Source organism: Topomyia yanbarensis, chromosome 3, assembly GCF_030247195.1.
Source record: "Topomyia yanbarensis strain Yona2022 chromosome 3, ASM3024719v1, whole genome shotgun sequence".
NCBI classification, from domain to species: Eukaryota; Metazoa; Arthropoda; class Insecta; order Diptera; family Culicidae; genus Topomyia; species Topomyia yanbarensis.
Window position 1 is genome coordinate 68,403,116 of NC_080672.1, and position 19,104 is coordinate 68,422,219.

A 19,104-nucleotide genomic window follows, 5' to 3' on the forward strand; every position below is an offset into this window, starting at 1 on the left:
ATAGTGCAAAAATATTGCAATTTCGTCCAGTAGAACGGAAGATACTCGCATTTCAAACCTGGGAAAATTTCTCAACTGAAATTTTTGAAACGGGACCCCATATTGAAACGTTAGAAGTATTCTACTTCAAAATATAATTAAAATAGATTGAAGCATAAAACTTGTTAATCCTCATTCAGACAGCATGTAGTTATTCGTCAAACCACTTATTAACCGAGAAGCATCTTATCTGTAGAATGTTTGGACATTATTTTTTCTCGCGCAGTAAAACATATGAATAATTGCTCAATCATCCACTAAACTGCATTGAACTGGATGAGTTCCTCAATTCTTTCCGAGATAAATTTCGCCCGTTCGATTCTCTGGCTGCGTGCTGAGTAAGTTTTATACTCGCTCTTTCTCTCCCCAATCGTTCGCTTTCAGAAATCCGAACAGAGAACGCCGTCGTCGGTAGCCGTCATGCATGCAGCCGATCGGCATGAAAAGCAGAGAGAAAACATACCAACCGCCCGCCGTGGGAATGTTTTGACTGCTCGCCTAATGTGTCCCGAAATGTTTTCCTCGCAATGGGGTTTCGCTCCCGGCTCGAACTCGTCCTATCCCCAGCTGCCGTTGCTCACATCAGCTGGCTATTGTTGGTCCTGCCTGGCCGGTCCGGTTCTTTTGTGTGATTTTCGCCACATCCAGCAGTCGGTCGATTCACTCGCTGCTAGTATGACGTGCTTTTGCTGTCGTCGTCTCTGATCGGTTGGCGCGTGATGTGGAAAACGCTTTCCTCCACCACCCCCACCGACGGGAACGCAGTGAGTTTTCTTTCCGGTTTGCGCGTATCGTTCCGTCAGGCGTCAGTCAGTCAGTCAGTTGCTCGTGAACAGTGGAATCGAACGGGCGGAAGTGTAGTGTTTCGGGTGATCTCAGTAGGATGTTACTACTGATCCTTGGTAGTAAGTGGATAGCTCGCTTTCTGGATGGACTGGCGTTGGATGGAAAAGTTTTGAATTATTTAACCCGGGAGGAAGTTGGCTCCTTCCGTTGTGACACCGAGGATGTGTATTTGGCCGTGTAATTTATGTGAAAAGTTTCGATACCGTGGATGTGAGTCTATGTGAGAAACAAAGCCCGAAGGTAGTGGTTAGAAACAAAGAAGTGCGTTGCATACCGATAACGAAAGTGCTCCCTGAAGAGTTCAGATAGAATATTAGATATGCAGTGTGGTGAAAAAAATAACTTCAACAGTGAGTTTTAGTTGTGCAAACCCGACGATCAATTGTGCCAAAAATATCAAAGAAAAAAATATTCAAACCTTTCACACTGGATTGGCTTGTTGGCGCACCACAGTCTTCAAGTAGAGTTAAAAGGCAATTCAGCAGTTACATCCATGGTTGGACAGTAAAATCGCTTAATTGAGGCTAATTCGGTTAGTAGATTAAATTAACAATTGAATGTTTGCCTTTTATTAGCACTGCACAACAGTCCCTTCCGAAACAAAAAAAAGAGGGGGAAACGAGCGACTGATTGAGTTAGTCCGCTTGAACGAACCACCGTGCGGCTCCATCCATTTGAGAAGTTATTGCACTATTAAAGGCTGGTTGTTATTTCCGACCTACCCAGCATCCGGCCGGTCTGGTGGTTCCGACGGTGATGATGGTAAGCCTTATTTTTATGGCTTTCCCACCAACTGCGGGAATTGGCAATGGCTGAAAAACAGAGCAACAAAGGTAGCCAGAATCGACCGAAACCGACGGAAAGGTATTGATGGCGGAAATTGCAAACTTTGCAAAATTGAGGGGATGGAGAAGAATTTCTGATGAATTATTAGCATTACAACGATTTGGGTGTACCGTTCAAGCACATAATGGTATACATTTTGTAGTGGCATCACTTGGTGTGGGAAGTAAAGTAATGTATCGCATGATAGCGATTTTTTTTGCGTTGTATTTCTTTAGTAGGGGAAACCGAAGCTAATACTGTGGGGGTAATTCAGAACCCCTCGATTTCTCAGACAATCGTAAGACTTTCTGACTATCGTACATATTCGTGGAGGCGTCATTCTGAAATATAAATTTTGACAGATGAGTCTCATTGTGCAGTTTTTTTAGAAAGGAGATACAACTTATTTTTCCATTCTCAAAGCAAAATCATTATAACGGCAAACCCGTGATTAAAGTAACAAATAAAAACTACAAGGGACAGCCCCAACCATTGCACGAACTGTAGACGTAGGACTATATTGCTTAATACAAAATATTTAATTTCTTAGTACATTTAGAGTAATAATAAATCAAATATATTTCTTACGTATAGTTTGAGTACAACCAAACAACATCGAATGTTACATATTGAACCAAACCTTCTTGGTTATTAGGTAATTTCATTTGTAGTAGGTGATCGAATCCGATTAAACTTATTTGAGAAGATCTGAAGGAAGAAGGCAGAAAACTGTGACCGAACTAATATCTGGAACTAAATCGTTATACCACAAGATCAGCTTCTAAAAATTGTAAAAACTTTTCGATTGTGTATGGTAAAGCACCCGGACCGGTGAAGAAAAATCAAATTTTAGACAATCACATTTCATGTATAGACCAAGCTTTCTAGTTATATTTTGCCATTATTGTAACTTTCCTAAAGTACGCATACAAATGTAGCGAATGCAATGGTCTTAATCATATATCGAAACTATAAATATACAAGAATCGAAAACAATTTTATAAATGGACTTAGATGCGTTTTTGCAACGGTTTTTCGAGTGGCAGTGTTCATAAATAGGATTTGTAGTATGTACCTATTAGCAGAATCAGAATAGGATAGGCTGAGTGGAAATGAATCACTTGAAGTGGAAATGAATTGATCGAAAGTAAATAATAAACTTTCGTTGGGCTTTACATCGATCCGCGTAAATTTGTTGCTAAGAAAGTTTTCGGCTTTGCGCAACGAAATCACAGATTGCTATCGTGCAGTTTATGCATGCAATCGCTAACAAACAAGGATGCCACGTTGAAATCTGTGTTTCGGTCAAAAATATCTTTTTACCATCTGTGCTAACTGAAACAGGAAAAAAAATCTGTGAAAGTCTGTGATAAATTTCCGAAAAATTTGTGAAAAATCACAATATTTCAAAAAATCTTTGAAATTTTCATCAAAATGCCAAAATTCTGCCATTTGGATCAAAAATTGTGAAAAAAAATCTGTGACAAACTGTGAATATGGCAACCCTGTAACAAATTAGATATATCTACCTGCACATTCGCCTCAAACATTGAACCCAAGCGCACAAAGCAAAATGAGCCAACGCTGATGATGATGGGTAGAGTGAAATAGACAACTAGTACCACGACACTATGTTAACCGTGTTTGCAAATGGAGCTCGAATGTACAAGCGATTTTGTGTACGAATAATTGTGTTCGAGATTGTACATAAAAGTGTTTTGAAACGAGCACAACACAAAAGAAAGCGTAGTGTTTGAATGGACAAACTCAGTCGCTTGTTGGAAGGCACTGGGTAGCGTACCTCCACAGCCAGTGTAAAGGGCTTCTAACACACAGCGCAGTGATCTGCTCCGCCTGCCGTTCAACGGGCAACTGAGCTTGTCCGGCCAAATCCGTTCTTTAAATAGTCGATGATGACGTCATTCATAGAAGCGTAGCGCGCTAGGTACATTAATTAAATTTTCAATACCATGATATCAAAAATCTTTGGGTTTATCTATTGGAATCTATTCTTAGAAGTATTTCGAGGCGATATGTGCAAAAAGTTTAAAAATTTATCGTGAGATGGCTGAATTATATGCCTATAAAATTGGACCACTTTTCGTTACATAGCAGTTTTGTAGAATTTGCAACGTGCACCCACTATCGAAAACAAAGACGTAATCCTATGTCAAAATTTTAAAAAGATTGAGGCTCCTATTCTATGGAATGATGTTCTTTGGGTGAAAACAAATATTTTAAAGACGCTTACCATTTTTGTGTGAAATGAGCGTATGGGGCTATTTGTACCGCCAATTCCATCAACCACCGTTCAGCGGCTTGCGTCGGCGTACACGATTGCCACGCCACAGCAAACTAGATAATTTGGACTCATATTGTTAATATTTTAAATTCGTTTTGTCAGCTTCTTTCTACATTTTTTTTTCCAAATGAATGCACTGGATTTGCTCAAACTTCGAAAAAAAATCCGAGGCCCGCAGGGACTAGTATCATATGCCAATCGAATCAGCTCGACAAATTCGGACAATACGTAGAATACCTATCCGTCTTTCAATTTCATTTACTTTCGTTTCTCTTAGTCTTAAATTTGTCGAAAATAGCCAACAAAATCGATACAGTAAATTCGGACAATGTATGTGCATGTATTTTTTTTGCTAGGGCAAACTTTGCCACTGCGACCACTATTCAGGTTATCTTTTGTGGCTGCCCCTGTTTGCTCTACATGTTACGATGTCCCGCAAATAAACCTGTGATTATACGTAAATCTGATCCACCGAACATGTTTGATGAACCACGCCTGGCTAATTCGTCGGCCACTTCGTCACCATCGATTCCTTGGTGGCCAGGTACCCAGAATATCATTACTTTATTCTGAGTTGCCAGTTATTGTAAAGATGTGATGCACTCCCAAACCAGTTTGGACTCACATTTCGGCGACCTTAATGCCAACAGTGCTGCTTGGCTGTCCGAGAAGATTGCGATTTTTACATGTCTGTAGCTAGGATAGGATCCGCCAGCTGGCTTCTTCTTATATTTTACTAATCCCTGTTGAAAACGACATACCCCCACTCGACCAATGTTGCCAAAATATTTGTTTTGTTTCGGTCGTATATTTGTTCTGATTAAAATATTCTATATTATGTACCAATTTCATGGAAAAATCAAAGATTTAGTCTTTATATCCGCATTTAAACGATTATAACGTTTTTTCCATCGGAATACAGCAAAACAAAATAATATATATTCGTTGTTGGACATTACGAAAAATATCTTCACGCCTCTTCATTTTTGTAAGTTGCTTTCTGAGTCAAGCAACCTCTGTCACAAGAATAATTTTCTCTGTTCGGATTTATTTTAAATATTCTAAAACTACTTTTCTGCAAGGTTTAATTTTTGTTTTGGAGGAATGTATAGGTTTTTACATGTGATTGTTTCGGAGAAAACAGCAGTAGAAAATACACTCTCCTATTTACACCGATGATCGATTCAGTTGAAAACTGTACAATTCAACTGTATCGATAATACCAAAGGAAGAACAAGAAGCGACTTCCGGGATAACTTTCTCCCTGTTTGCTCAGTACTTCCAATTTACTCGGTACTGGAACAAAGACAATTTTTACATGATGTTCAAAATATTTTCATACTTACGCTACACAGCCTGTTGATTTCGAAAAGAGGCATTTCCGCATTACTCCGCACACAGAACAGAATCCACGATAACCGCGCTACCGGATCTCTCGGGAATTTCAGTTCTGGATAATATGTTTGATTTCGTCTGCCAAATAATGCCTGCACTTCATAATTACAGACGGATGTTATAGAAAGAAAGCGGTATCTCGAGAAAACAAAAAAATCAACACGGTTAACAATCGTCGTTTTATGTTTGATATCACAATATGACAACACTTCCAAGCAGCCCTTTGGTACTTTTAGTTTCCAAGCCGAAGGTTTGCCTATGTCACTTTCGTCCAATCACGAGCTGGTTCAGAATTGGTTCAAAAACAGAAGACAGAGCTGGCGGATCCTATCCTAGGTCTGTAGTTTCGTTTCCTGCAGACCTGGTGTATATTGCATATACCACTTCCTAGAAAATTGTAGGCCACTTTCCCATTGATATCGTTTCTTTAATTCTTGGTCTGTAGACTCCTGAGCCAGTCAGCTCACCCATTTTAGAACAATTCGTATAGAATGATATTGCACCTTGCGGTAGTATGGGACCCCCTACATCCCATATCTGACGATGTGGACCTTAAATAAGATATCGAAGTTCGGTTTAGCCTCCATTTGATCTTGAACTGTAGTCAAAACAGGGCTTAGTTTCAGTTCCTTTATTATACTCAGGTGACCATTTAAATCCCCATCAAATAGTGGTTTACCCTTTAGCACTATCAGAGAGCCAAGTCTCGCTTTCCCCATAACATGTTTGTGCAATGAAGGTAGATGCAGCATGACATCTGTATGTATGCACACTAATGTCATGTAATTACCTCAACAATAGCTGAACAGATCTTAAGGGGGTCCTCTTATATAATTGTACAAAAAGTACCAAATGTTTGATAATTTTTTTCGAAGAAGTAAAATGACTTAGACATTTGCGCTATTCTGCAAAATGTTTATTAGGACTTAATCTATACAATAAAAAATTTCGAGAGTAAAGCGTCAAAAATTGCGTCCAAAATGGCGGCTCCAGCTAAAGGTGTTTTGAAAACCGACCTCGTCTGCGGGTACGATACAGGTCACAATTCGCCGTCTACAAGCAGCAAACCAGAACGGTCTTAAAGATTACATTCAGTAGAGGCGCCTCAACCTAAAAAAACATGAAAAAATTCGATATAGAAACAAAATGGCGGCCACTTGAAAATAAAGAACCGTTTTTTTTTGTATGATTTTTCCACTTTGGCCGGCTGTAAAAATCGTTAATGATCACAATATTTCGATTTTGTAGGTTACAGCGCCCGAGAATGTTGTCTTCTTTTAGGCGGGCAAAACCGAAAGTTGATTGGTTAAATAGATCAAAAACGAGAATGAAGGACAGAACCGAGAAGATTCGAAAAATCTTGTTCCGTGAAAGCCGCCATTTCGAACGCCATTTTTGGTACCTTACACTCGAAACTTTTTATTTTATGGATGAAACATTAATAAACATTTTGCAGAATAGCGCACATGTGAAAGTCATTTTACTTCTTCAAAAAAATTATTAAACATTAGTTTCTTTTGACATTAAAAATGTCTTACTCCACTATCTGGGGCTGGGTGTTATTCTAAATTTTGAAAATCTCCTATGTAACGAAACTATGTAAGGTTTGTACGGTTATAACTTCGCAATTAGTTGACGGATTTCAATCATTTATACACCAATCGTTTCAGAAACACCTGACTTGAATATAATTGCCAATTAGATTGATGTACTATATAAGTATTCTGTTGAAAATCGGTTGAATTAGAATTGAAAAATTTCACGAAAAAAGGGAAAATATGCATACACGAGGCGGCTATTCCGAGCAGAGCCATCAATACAGAGCATTTAAGAGGTCAATCAAACAAAAGTTATAAATATATGTGCTGAATTTCATTTTTGCCTTATCATTCGATACTTGATGGTCGACGAGTAGTGTACGGACGTACGTACCTAACGATTCCCACAAACAAACGGCCAATAATTGCCGCTGTACTGTACGGAACAAACAGATTCTTGCGTGATTTGGGAAATAATCATAACAATTGTGTAGGAGATTCCGTAGAGGATGTGATTACCGTAAATTTTGATAGAAACAATTTTGTAAAAGCATTAATTAGCCGTGCTTTGATTGGTGGTTTACTCGTTAGTACCGCCTTTTTGGCGATGAACCACATCTGAGATACGTAAAACGAATTGTCTGAGGGAAAATGTTTTCAGTTTGCATTTGATCATCGTTGAAATCACTTCGTTTACCGCCGGCGACCCGCTTCGTTAGTTCCTGGAAGGAACGCTCTCCGTTAGCAGCAACAAACAAAGGCGCTCTCAAAATTGCCTCCATCACTAGACGTGTACAAAAGTCGCATTGTTGTTGGCAAGGAAAAGGTGAAATAATATTAACAACAAACGGTCCTTATTAGGACCACAAAATCGTTCTCAGAAGAATTACAAATGAAATTTCCATTTCGTGATTTGGCAAATAACTTCCCTCTTATCGGGTTAGTTATCTTCTATAATAATATCCGAAAAATGTGCGATAAAACAAATAAACTGACCAATTGGATGGAAGCAAGAAAATACCTACAAAAATTTGAATCAGAAAAGTGACATTGACGGAAAAATGCTTCGATCGTTTCTTTGGCAACTGAAGTTGCCGATTTGTTTTCCACGAATAATATGGCTGGCTCACAAAAATGGTCGCATTTTTAATGTCATCGTGGTCGTGTATTGTACACAACCCTTTAATTTTTTTCCACAATTGTATAAGAGGATCCCCTTAAAAACATAAATGAATAAAATAGATTAAATTATTGAAATTGAAAAAATCAATATTGTATACAAATGGAACGAAATTATGGAAAGAAAAAAATTACTAAAATGAAAAAAACTGAAAAACATGATTAAAACTGATAAAATGAATGTCATAAATAGAACAAATTAAAAAAAATAAACCAAAAATAAATGATATGAGTAAAAAGACAATAGTGAATAAAATTAACTAAATAAATTAAAACAAAGAAATTGTCTAAAATGGATAGAATAAAATGAATCAAATGTTAAAAGTGAATAAAATATTTTCTGATTCCTGATGCCTGGCTTACCAGTATCTGAAGAAGGTACTAAATAAAATTACAATAAACCTTTCTGTGTTTCCATTATATGTGTAAGCTTATTCGGCATACAGTCTGTAAAATATTGTGGGCAGATTTTTACCTTTTCTCCTACGTTTCGAAAATGTATTCTTCGCTTGCCCAGGGGTTGCGTCAAACGATTGTTTACGAGTTATTGAAAACATGCTTGTTATTTTTCGTTTACTCACAATGTTTTCTGTATCTTTGTGACCTTTTTGTGAAATCATCGAAATTTTCTATTTACTATTTAGTGTAATTGGAATTATATGAAAAAGTTGTTTGCGTTGTTAGCATTAGGCAACTATGTGACTTACTAACCAGTATTTTGAATTAAAATTATAAATTAAAACTCATCCTAATTAAAAAGCTACACTATCACGTAGCTTTGGGAATTTATTGTGCTATAATAATTTTACCTTTTAATCGAGAGCCAACCCAATTGCTTATTCGGATCCAAATAAACATGCAGGTTCAGAAGCTGGTAGGAGAGCCGGGAGCATGTCCGATCTCTTAAGCGCAATCATTTTTCTAAAATTCCACAAAACTCCTACAATTGTAAATTATGTAAATAATCCTTGTTTAGATGGTTCTTTATGAGATATAAAATTTTTCAGTGCTTTCAAAAATTGGATTCATTAAAAATTTTTGATTGCCATGAAATAGAGAAACATGATATTTTTAAAGCGCTGCGGGTAAGACCGACACCCTTTTTTGTTTCTTTAAAAACGGTTTTATTTCTGTAACTTTCATAATTTTTATTTTCTACTAAAGTATGCTTTGGACAACTTTAATATTGCTTTAGGGAGCACAGTTTTTTATACACCAATTACTAAACGTGTTTCATTAAAAAGTTATGAAAAGTTTGCCAAGCAAAATATTTTTTTCAAAGAGCATTATCTTCGATTAGTGCACGTAACATCAAATACCGTGGCTAAATGAAACTTCATGCTTTGTTGTGTAGATCACCAAAAAATGGGAAATACGATTTTTTCTTCTATCTTACAATATTTATTCAAAAATAGTTTTATTTGTATAAAAAGTATATACAACTTTCGACCGAAAGAAGGTAGAAGAGGTTCAGTATATTAAGGCAAACTGTTCTCCTTCACAATATCTGAAAAAAATTCCAAAATTATCTCAATGTAATATCAAAACTGCAAAAATTATAGAAATAAAACCATTTCTTATGAAGGAACATTTTTTTGGTAAATCTCTGGTAAAAGTTTCAGTTTCTTCGATAAAGTTTTTCAAAATCTGATTTTCATTAATTCCCTGGAAGACTCCGACCCATTAAAAAGTAAATTTTTTGATTTTAATAAATTTAGAACATCCCTGCTCCCTATATAAAATAATAGAAAAGTCTTCAAAATGCAAATTTTATCATTAAAACGAAATCTTTCATATTGTCTACCGTGAAAGTTATTTCAACATATAACCAAGGGTTAATTAATGAAATCTAAACTTTTAATATAACTTTTCCAGTTTCCATTTTTTTTCTAACATATTTAGATGTTTTTCATAATTTTTGAAAACGAACATTTTCTTCTAACACATCAAAACTTTAGCTTCTTCTATTCAAAAGATACAGGTACCTACTTATAATATTAAAAATTGATTTTTTGAAATCAATTTTGTGAAATTTAAAAAATTATCGTCTTAGCCATTTTTTGCTCAATTATACCTCGAATCATGATCTTATATGTAGTTGAAAAAGAATTATCTTTCTGTTTGTCATAGTGAGCGATATTGGTATGCCAAAGAACCTCATTTTCGAGGAAAACGTGCTCATAACATTTTAGCGATAATAGTTGAATATGTGGTGCTATGAAACAAATTATTCGCCCTAAAACGATCTTAAAGATGTGTGAAGACTACCTTAGTTGTAAATTAATACTGCAATAGTTACATGAAAAAAAAACCGTTTTTCTAAGAAACACCCTAAGCCTTGATTACTAAAACATGTCAGTCGCGCACGGAGCATTATGGGTTCAACACTTACTTGAAGAAAAATATTCACAAAATCGTGAATAAAGTGCAATGAATTCTGGAACAATCACATTTTTGCGTTACGAAAAAAGGACCACGAACAAAAATCATGTGTTTTAAAATTATGTTCGATTTCCCTTCAATAACGCCCGCATAGCATAGTTTTATTAATGGAAAGATTTGGTTCTGTTTTGTGAACTTCAATCACTGTTTCGGTCATTTCATTAGCAAGTAGATTTTCTGTACGTGAATTAGTTCACAACTTCATGAATATTATTTTTAAAACCAAAAGTTGACTCATGCTGTTATTCATAGATTTAGTAACACTAGTTCACAAAATTCAAACATTCCGGATATTTTCTCGTGAACTAATTCACGAAACTTGGAATTTATTCATGAATCCATTCAATCCTCATGAACTAATTCATGTCTCCTATTATTTTATTCACGATCCAATATTCGTTAACTTACCATTCGTGTCCGTCAAATAGTTCACAAAATCATTAAATATTATTCATGGAATCGAAAACTAATTGATTTCATAAATATGATATATTTTGCGTGCTTGTAATATTTTGAAGATATCCCTAATCATTTTCAATTTCATTCAGCATGGTAATCAAATTTCCATGCAAACTATTTTACTAAATTTGGAAAATTATTCGTGGAATCATTTTTGTTCCATGCACTTTTTCATGAAATGTCACCTTACCGTAACCGTCTTCGAGATTCAAAAGGACTCGAGAGTGTCTCTGATACTCGAACAACGCACATCACGCGATCCATCGTCGCTTTGACTGACGTGTTAGCTTATCCGGAATACCGTGATCGTTTGCCATTTCAACCTGATATGGGCAGATATCCCAACTCGCTTGGTGTCTTCATAAACAATAGTTAGAATAGCACACATTAATCTCCACCATAAACGTACAGCAACTATTAATTTATCTCGACTTATACAGAAAGGTAAAGTTTCCATATCGTTGTTTCAAGAACCGTACTTTCCTGAAGGAAACTTCTATATGGGTCATTCCATGCGAAGTGATCAAGGCACGTGTAATCGACCTTCACGGATTTCAACCAAATTTGGAGTAATTGTTCATCTGAGGTGAATATACAAAAACCCAATTTTTTGTGACAATTGAACCGCCCCTCGGGTCATGGGAGCACCCCCCGTTTTGGCAAATTGCCAAAACCCTTGATTTTCTTTTGATCATATCTCCGGTTCTATTTACTCTAGATTCAAACCGCAAGATGGCTTTTGAAGAAAATTGTTCAAGGAATCTAGAAAAAATATTAATTTTTGGCGGCAGTGCTGCCAACTATGCGATTTTTTCAGTTAAATATTAAAAGGTTATTTTTCTCTCAATACATATATTTTAATTTTGAAAATTCTAATGCCATCGTGTTCCTCAGACATTTTTAGATAAAAAACACTTATAATCTCAATATAATTTGAACGAATCCTGAGATACACCGTTTTGAAGACAAAAAACCACAACTTCCCATATAAAATAGCAAGCGTACAACACTAAAAAACCAATTTGAGTATTCTGAGTTCAAACATAATTTTTCGTGAAGTAGACAAGAAATGATGAAAAACTGCGTTTTTGGTTTGCTTCTAGCAGATCAGGGTCAATTTTTATGACCATTTGAAGATTTTCTCAATTTTGGCCAATAAAAATGGATTTTTATATGAGAAAATGGGAGTTTTTCCCTTCAAAACGGTATATCTCAGGATGCGGTCATATTATATTGAGATGATAAGTGTTTTTTTATGTAAAAAAATGTGAGGAACGCGATGGCATTAGAATTTTCAAAATTAAAATATATGTATTGAGGGAAAAATTAACGGCAAAAATGATTTTTTTCTGACTCCTTGAACAATTTTCTTCAAAAGCCAACTTGCGGTTTGATTCTAGAGTAAATAGAACCGGAGATATGATCAAAAGAAAATCAAGGGTTTTGGCAATTTGCCAAAACGGGGGGTGCTCCCATGACTCGAGGAGTGGTTCAATTGACACAAAAATTTGGGTTTTTATATATTGACCCTAGATGAACAATTCCTCCAAATTTGGTTGAAATCCGTGAAGGTCGATTTCAAGTTTGCATCTTTTTTTGATCACTTCGCGTGGAATGACCCATATTGATGGGCCAGTCTGATCCACGTGATATGTCTCGTGCATGCATTTCTGCAAATAAGGCTATTGACGCATGTCTTTTTTCGGAGCTCTCAACTCGTGATATGTGTGCTGTCAAAAATACTCTGACTGTTGGTAACATAGACAAAAAGTATATACATACTGTTCGGCATATCTGTCGCATAAAGAGACATCACCTTCTAATGATTTCCAAAGTGTTGTATCATTGTAGCACAACTGGGCTTCCGCAGCTCAGATATCAATTTGAGAGGCTCTGAACTGATGGAGTACATAAGTAGTGCAAATCTCCATATTCTTAATGTAGGAAACCGATCAGCTTTTGCGAGGTCTGGGAGAGAGGAGGTGTTAGACATAACACTTTTGCTATGAAAGAGTTTCGCATGAGCTGGGAAATTGGCAAGTTTCAAATGAAACTGAACCTTCCCTATCAGATAATCAAATATATTTTTCGATAATCTTGATGTCTCGTCGAACAACAGTTCTTTTTGTAAAACCGTGTCCAGCGATTTTTAAAAACCCTCTTACACTTTTCGACACAATACTGTGGTATGCTGATCAGGGCTTTAACCGGCCGCCACACACTCATGTGGCTGCTATTCAGCGCGCTGAGTCGTTTTCATGTGATCTTTGGGAATTTGACTACGGAACCTTACATCATCTGATATGTAACTGCCGAGAAGCATCACTATTGCGATTTAGAGTATTCGGTTGTCCTTACATTGTTGAATCTGTGTTTGAGCGACTGAAAAATGCTACAGTTTTTAGCCCCTTGCTGTAAAGAGCTCAACGCTTTCTCGCAGACGATTTTAACAAATTATGAGTCTAGCTTACCTACAGATGCGAAGACACAACAAGGCACAAACTCCTAACTACACTCGGGGAACGTACCATTGGAGTGACTATTGGCTATTGATGCTCCCACTTATGAATATATAAACGTAATAAAAGAATAATTTGACAATCATGGATTGCAAAACTTTCCATCGAGTTTCTTTATATTACTCTGATTTTACCCCTGATTTAGGATTCAGCTCACATTTCTTCCTTTTCTTCCCATCATCTTTGACAACGAACGTCAATAGAGAGTCTACAAATCCCCGTTCTAAGAGTAACTCAATTTTGCCAGCCTCCTGAAATATTCCAACCTATCCTCGTCGGTAAATTTATTCCTCCACTTTTTATTAATATAAGTCAATTTGCCTATTTTACTTCACCGCGTTCGGCGCTTCTCGATTCACATCACTGACTACGGGATAATCTCGGATCGGAAGCTTAAGGACGATGCCGCCGCCATCACCACCACCACCACCAATGCCGTTACAATGCCTGACTGGAGGATAAAACAAATTTGAGTTTTCGCTGAAAGAATGCCTCTCTGCTCGGTTTGCTAGCTGTTGAAGTTTACCGAGCAGGCCCGTTAGGCAGAACTGATGTGACGCAGGGCCTTAATCTTCACTGAGCCGATTTACGGGACGGGATTACATCATTCCACTTTACCTACAGGCATATGCTGCCACCTTTCCGATATCGGCGATGAGTAAGAATCCTTTTCTGGAATCGAACAACCGCCGTCCCGACCCTTCGTCGTTGGAAACCAGGGGCCTCATTTCAACCCAACCTAAATCCAATATGTATTTGATGGAAGAGCGACACGATAAATTAATATTGATGATGGTGCAATTTACATGACAGTCGGTTGTTTTGCATAAAAATAGTAACGGATAGGATATGCGGGCGGAGTGTTCGTTTGGACTGAAAAGTTTACATCTAGGTCACGGCTGGTTGGCATATTTTAAAAACATGGTGTCGAGTGTTTGGGATTTATTGCTTCAAAACGAGAAAAGGAATATCACAGGGAAGATTTTTTCCAGCAAGTTATGCAGAATATTTGATGTTTTAGTGTAAAAACAAGTAATGTTCTTTTTTTGTATTCGACGCCGTCGCGTCGGTTGTCATATACTGAAAAAAACTAAGCGTTTATCATAAATTACCAAAGAATATTTCATCGGTTTTTCTCAACTACATAAAGTTTTTTTTTTCTAAAATTTAAAACGAGCAAGGATTAACACAGGAAAGATTATTCCGAACAGTTTCCAACAGGTAGAGCAGTTTAGTTTTGTTACAGTTCTAAAATTCGTTGATTCTTATTGTATTGAACTTGTCATTAGCCGCAAAGTAGTGTGTAGTAATGCATTATTTTCGTATAATTGTGCCATACACAGGTCCCATCAGCAGAGGCAACTACCTCCGGGCCCGTGTCTTTTTGGGGGTCCGTAATTTTACCTGAAAATATAACTAAATGGATGGAAAAAAGATTTTCAGATAATCAGAGTAGAATAGTTTTCCAGATTTGATGCATAAGTAAATGTCGTTGATAAATATGAGAAAAACAACTGGCCTCAGGTGGCTTCCTTGAGAAGCATCGGTTAGCGTTTCAAATACGCTTAAGCGCGTGATGCCAATTTTAACAAGAGCGGATCGTTCGGCGAGGTAAGATTGCTGTCATCTGGAGGAGATCCAAGTTGCTCCGGTTTCATAACAGCAATGTTGACGGTCATCTTGTCCAATGCTTTCGCGGAATAAAAAGATATTGTATCTACAGATTTTCGACAGCTGAAACTAGAAAACTTGTGTACGTAGTCTTGAAGAGGCCGACAGTTTTTTTAGAAATCCGTCCCCTCATTCGTCAATTATGCTGGAAGATGCAGCGTACATCGCTTTGTAGATAAACTTTTCCAGAAAATTATCTTATAACATATTGGTGTTCATTCGTCTTAAATTATTATATAATGAAAGGGGGTTTACTAAAACCAGCCTCAAAAAATATTTAAATTTACTAACTTAAAATTTTGAACCCTTATTGAGGGTATCAAACGTTTATTTTGATGATTTTATTTTGTTAAAATAAAAGATTTTGAGGTAATGATCTACTTCGCAAGGTCAAAGAAATCACGAATTTAGTACTTGATTTGATAGGTAAACTATCAAGGCATATACTACAAAAATTCAGAATCCAATTCAAAGTATTTCCGAAGCCCAGGGTAATGGAGCGCAAACATGCATGCACACGTTTGGATGAACATTGTGATGGGAATGCCAATCGTTTGTGCAACCAGGTGTCCATGTCTTCTCTTCTTTTCCATTATAAGATTGTTTGAATTAGATTTAACCAAATCAACTCTTCTCATCTGAATTGAATTTTCTTCTAAATGGAAATAAATCTTTGATTAAAATGGTTGTTTTTGTTTGTATTTTCGTAAAATGAATATTTCCCGAAAAATACATTGTGTCGAGACAGACTTTTCGAAACGTCCCCTAAACATTCGCAAGTTGGTGGAAAAATTATCAATAGAGCAAATTGAGCGTAAGAGGGCAGATGTTTACAGCCTACAATTTCATCATGTCAGACATAGCATACTGATAATGTTCCCAGACCATTACCACAGTAGAATGGTTTGTTGCATAACCAATATGTATCACCTCGTCGAATGTGAAAACGCAATATATAGGATCATAGTTGGAACCTGTGTACATTTTTCGCGACATGTCAAGCCACCCGCACATTCACGCTCTGCTGAAAATGTCTCATGTCTCAAACATGTTAGCTTCCAAGCCTCGATGGTTGGTCTCGTGACATGTCATGGAATTTAAATGCGTCATTGGTCTTGAGACTGGTCATGAGGATAATTTACCTGTCGCACGTAAGGCGATACCAGTCACAAAGTTTACGAACCTGTACAAAGATGAACATTTTGTTATGGTTTGCTAGTTTGACCTGTATCTTATTCTTGATCGTTTAAGTACCGTGCAGTGGCATATAAACGGAATGGTAGACGCTATATAAATTATTTTGAACTTTTTTCAACTTTTTGATAATAAATGTTGCGAGTTACGAGGAGTAGAAAATCAATAGTTTTAGACATTTTAAACGCACACTGGGAAATGCGCCAAATCGAAATTTTTTTACAGATAAATATTATATATTCCTTGTTTGGACGTGAGTCTTTGTTTTTTTCCTTTCTTAAGGATTTTTTTATGAACGTGTCCACTGGAAAACAGACAGAGAAAGAATGACTGGAACGGTGAGAATGAAGAAACGGTAAAAATTCATCTTTATTGGAAACACTGAGAAAAGATATGTCCTCAAGCAGGAATCCATAGCTCTTTCACTGCCAACTGTCTGGTGGCGACTGAGTTAGGAAATGGGGGCAAACAGTGATAATAAATATCTCAAGCCTAGAGCGCAGTCCACTGGACCTAAAAATAGATAATGAAAGAGATTTGGCCCGATCGGTGAGAGGGAGAGGTGACGATCTGCTTATAGGAGACATTGGGGGTCGATGGGTCAATTAGGCGGTATTGGAGGCTGCAGCGGTGATCACAAAAGTTGTTAGGAACATGTGATGGCATCATCTCAGTTCCTCGATGGCGGAGTGGTTAACGCACCCAACTAGAGACAGGGAGATCGCAGGTTCGATTCCTGCTTGAGGACATATATTTCTCAGTGTTTCCAATAAAGGTGAATTTTCACCGTTTCTTCATTCTCAACGTTCCGGTCATTCTTTCTCTGTCTGTTTTCCAGTGGACACGTTCATAAAAAAATCCATAAGATAAATATTGTTTGTTATTGCGAGTTACAAGGAGTTGAAAATCAATAGTTTTATACATTTTAAACGCACACTGGGAAATAAATGCGTCAAAATCGAAAAATTTTCAACTTTTCACAGATAAATATTGTTTGTTATTGCGAGTTACGAGGAGTTGAAAATTAATAGTTTTAGACATTTTAAACGCACACTGGGAAGTAAATGCGTCAAAATGGAAAAAAATCAACTTTCACACAAAATTTTTATTTGTTATTGCTAGTTACGTGAAGTTGAAAAACGATAGTTTTGGACTTTTTAGACACACATTAGTAAGTAAATGGAAAATTTTTCAATTTTTCGCTAATAATTTGTTTTTTGTTTTTCGAGTTATGTACTAATATATGAAAATCACTAGTTTTGAACATTTTAAACGCACATGGGGAAGTAAATGCGTCAAAATCGCTAAACTCACAACTTTTAACAGATAGACACAGAGATTTGGACTTGAAAATCAAAAGCTTTGAACATTTGAAATGCACAATGGGAAGTAATTTCGACAAAATGGAAATTTAAAAATGCGTTTAAAATTAGAGGTGTGCCCAGCCTGAAATCGGCGGCGCGTCGCACACCAATATTTAAAATGCCTAAAACTATTGATTTTCAACACCTCGTAACTCGCAATGACAAACAATATTTATCTGTGAAAAGTAGAAAAAATTTCGATTTTGACGCATTTACTCTTCAGTGAGCGTCTAAAATGTCTAAAACTATTGATTTTCAACACCTCTAAACCGCAATAACAAACAATATTTATTTGTGAAATGTTGAAAGAAATACAATTATCTCATTTTCTATATTTCCAATTATCCGCCTAAGTACGGTATTCAATATTTTACCCATTTTCAATACCGGTTTTTTGTCGACATGTCATATAACAAGCAAGCCTGTTTTTCTATTGTCGCGACCGTTCGCAAACGAACATACATGTCACAGTTCAGTAAATGTACAGCCGCTTGACAAACCAGTTTTGTTTTGAAACATGTACAAATTTTATGACATGTCACGGGGAAAATGTATAGTGTCATAGTACACGCGCTTGTGTCACATGTCGCAAGAATCCGCAACTTGTACATGTCACGAGCAAACATGCAACCAGTCACCAGATGACTGGTCATAACCATGACATTTTCCAGCTATGTATAGGATACTTATATGGAGGAATGTGACTGTATACATAGGCGATGACACAATCGGGGTACGAATACACGATTTCTCACCGCCTACCTTCAATATCGTTGCAAATCGATATGTCTTTAACTTTCCGGTAGTCGCGCTAGTGCACTGATCGCACTGATGCTCTGAAAATCTAGCGAAATCGTCTTAGGAAACTTCCGGGTCTGGATTTCCAGTTACCCACAAATTGAAAAGCACATAACCATGACTATTTCAACCAATTAGGTTACCATGGAGTAAAATGCTGCCGAAATCAGTATGCCTGTCAAATAATCTACGAATATTACAAAATAAGTTAGCCCTTTACAGCATTCTGGATCATACACAGACATCTGCATCGACGAATGCTTCCAAAATGAAAGTCTCACTAAATTTTGAATATATTTTACGTCCTTCCAGTATGCCCGGAGCGCCTTAAACGTTCATAAAAGTAATAATTTTGTGTTTTGAACCGTGGTAGATCAACCATCTCAACATTCAGGAGCTACCATCAGGGTAGATCAGAGGTAGATCAACCATCTAAACATGCACCCTACCGTTGCATTTAAGACACGATTGTCTTAACTGACTACTTTCATTAGGGCATTGTATTTTTTTTTAATTCGCAAAAGCCCCCCCCC

The 19,104-nt window shown here is 36.8% G+C and overlaps 1 protein-coding gene across 2 annotated transcripts in view; it reads left to right on the top strand.

Annotated features, from left to right (window-relative positions):
- Nucleotides 1-699: 699 nt before the first annotated feature.
- The window catches only part of LOC131691768 (serine/threonine-protein phosphatase rdgC), a 217,539-nt gene continuing 199,134 nt past the window's right edge, over nt 700-19,104 (top strand). For both annotated transcript variants that reach the window (XM_058978400.1, XM_058978399.1), the window contains exon 1: nt 700-1,417. The gene's annotated coding sequence lies outside the window, so the exon portion shown is untranslated. The remainder of the gene's footprint in view (nt 1,418-19,104) is intronic.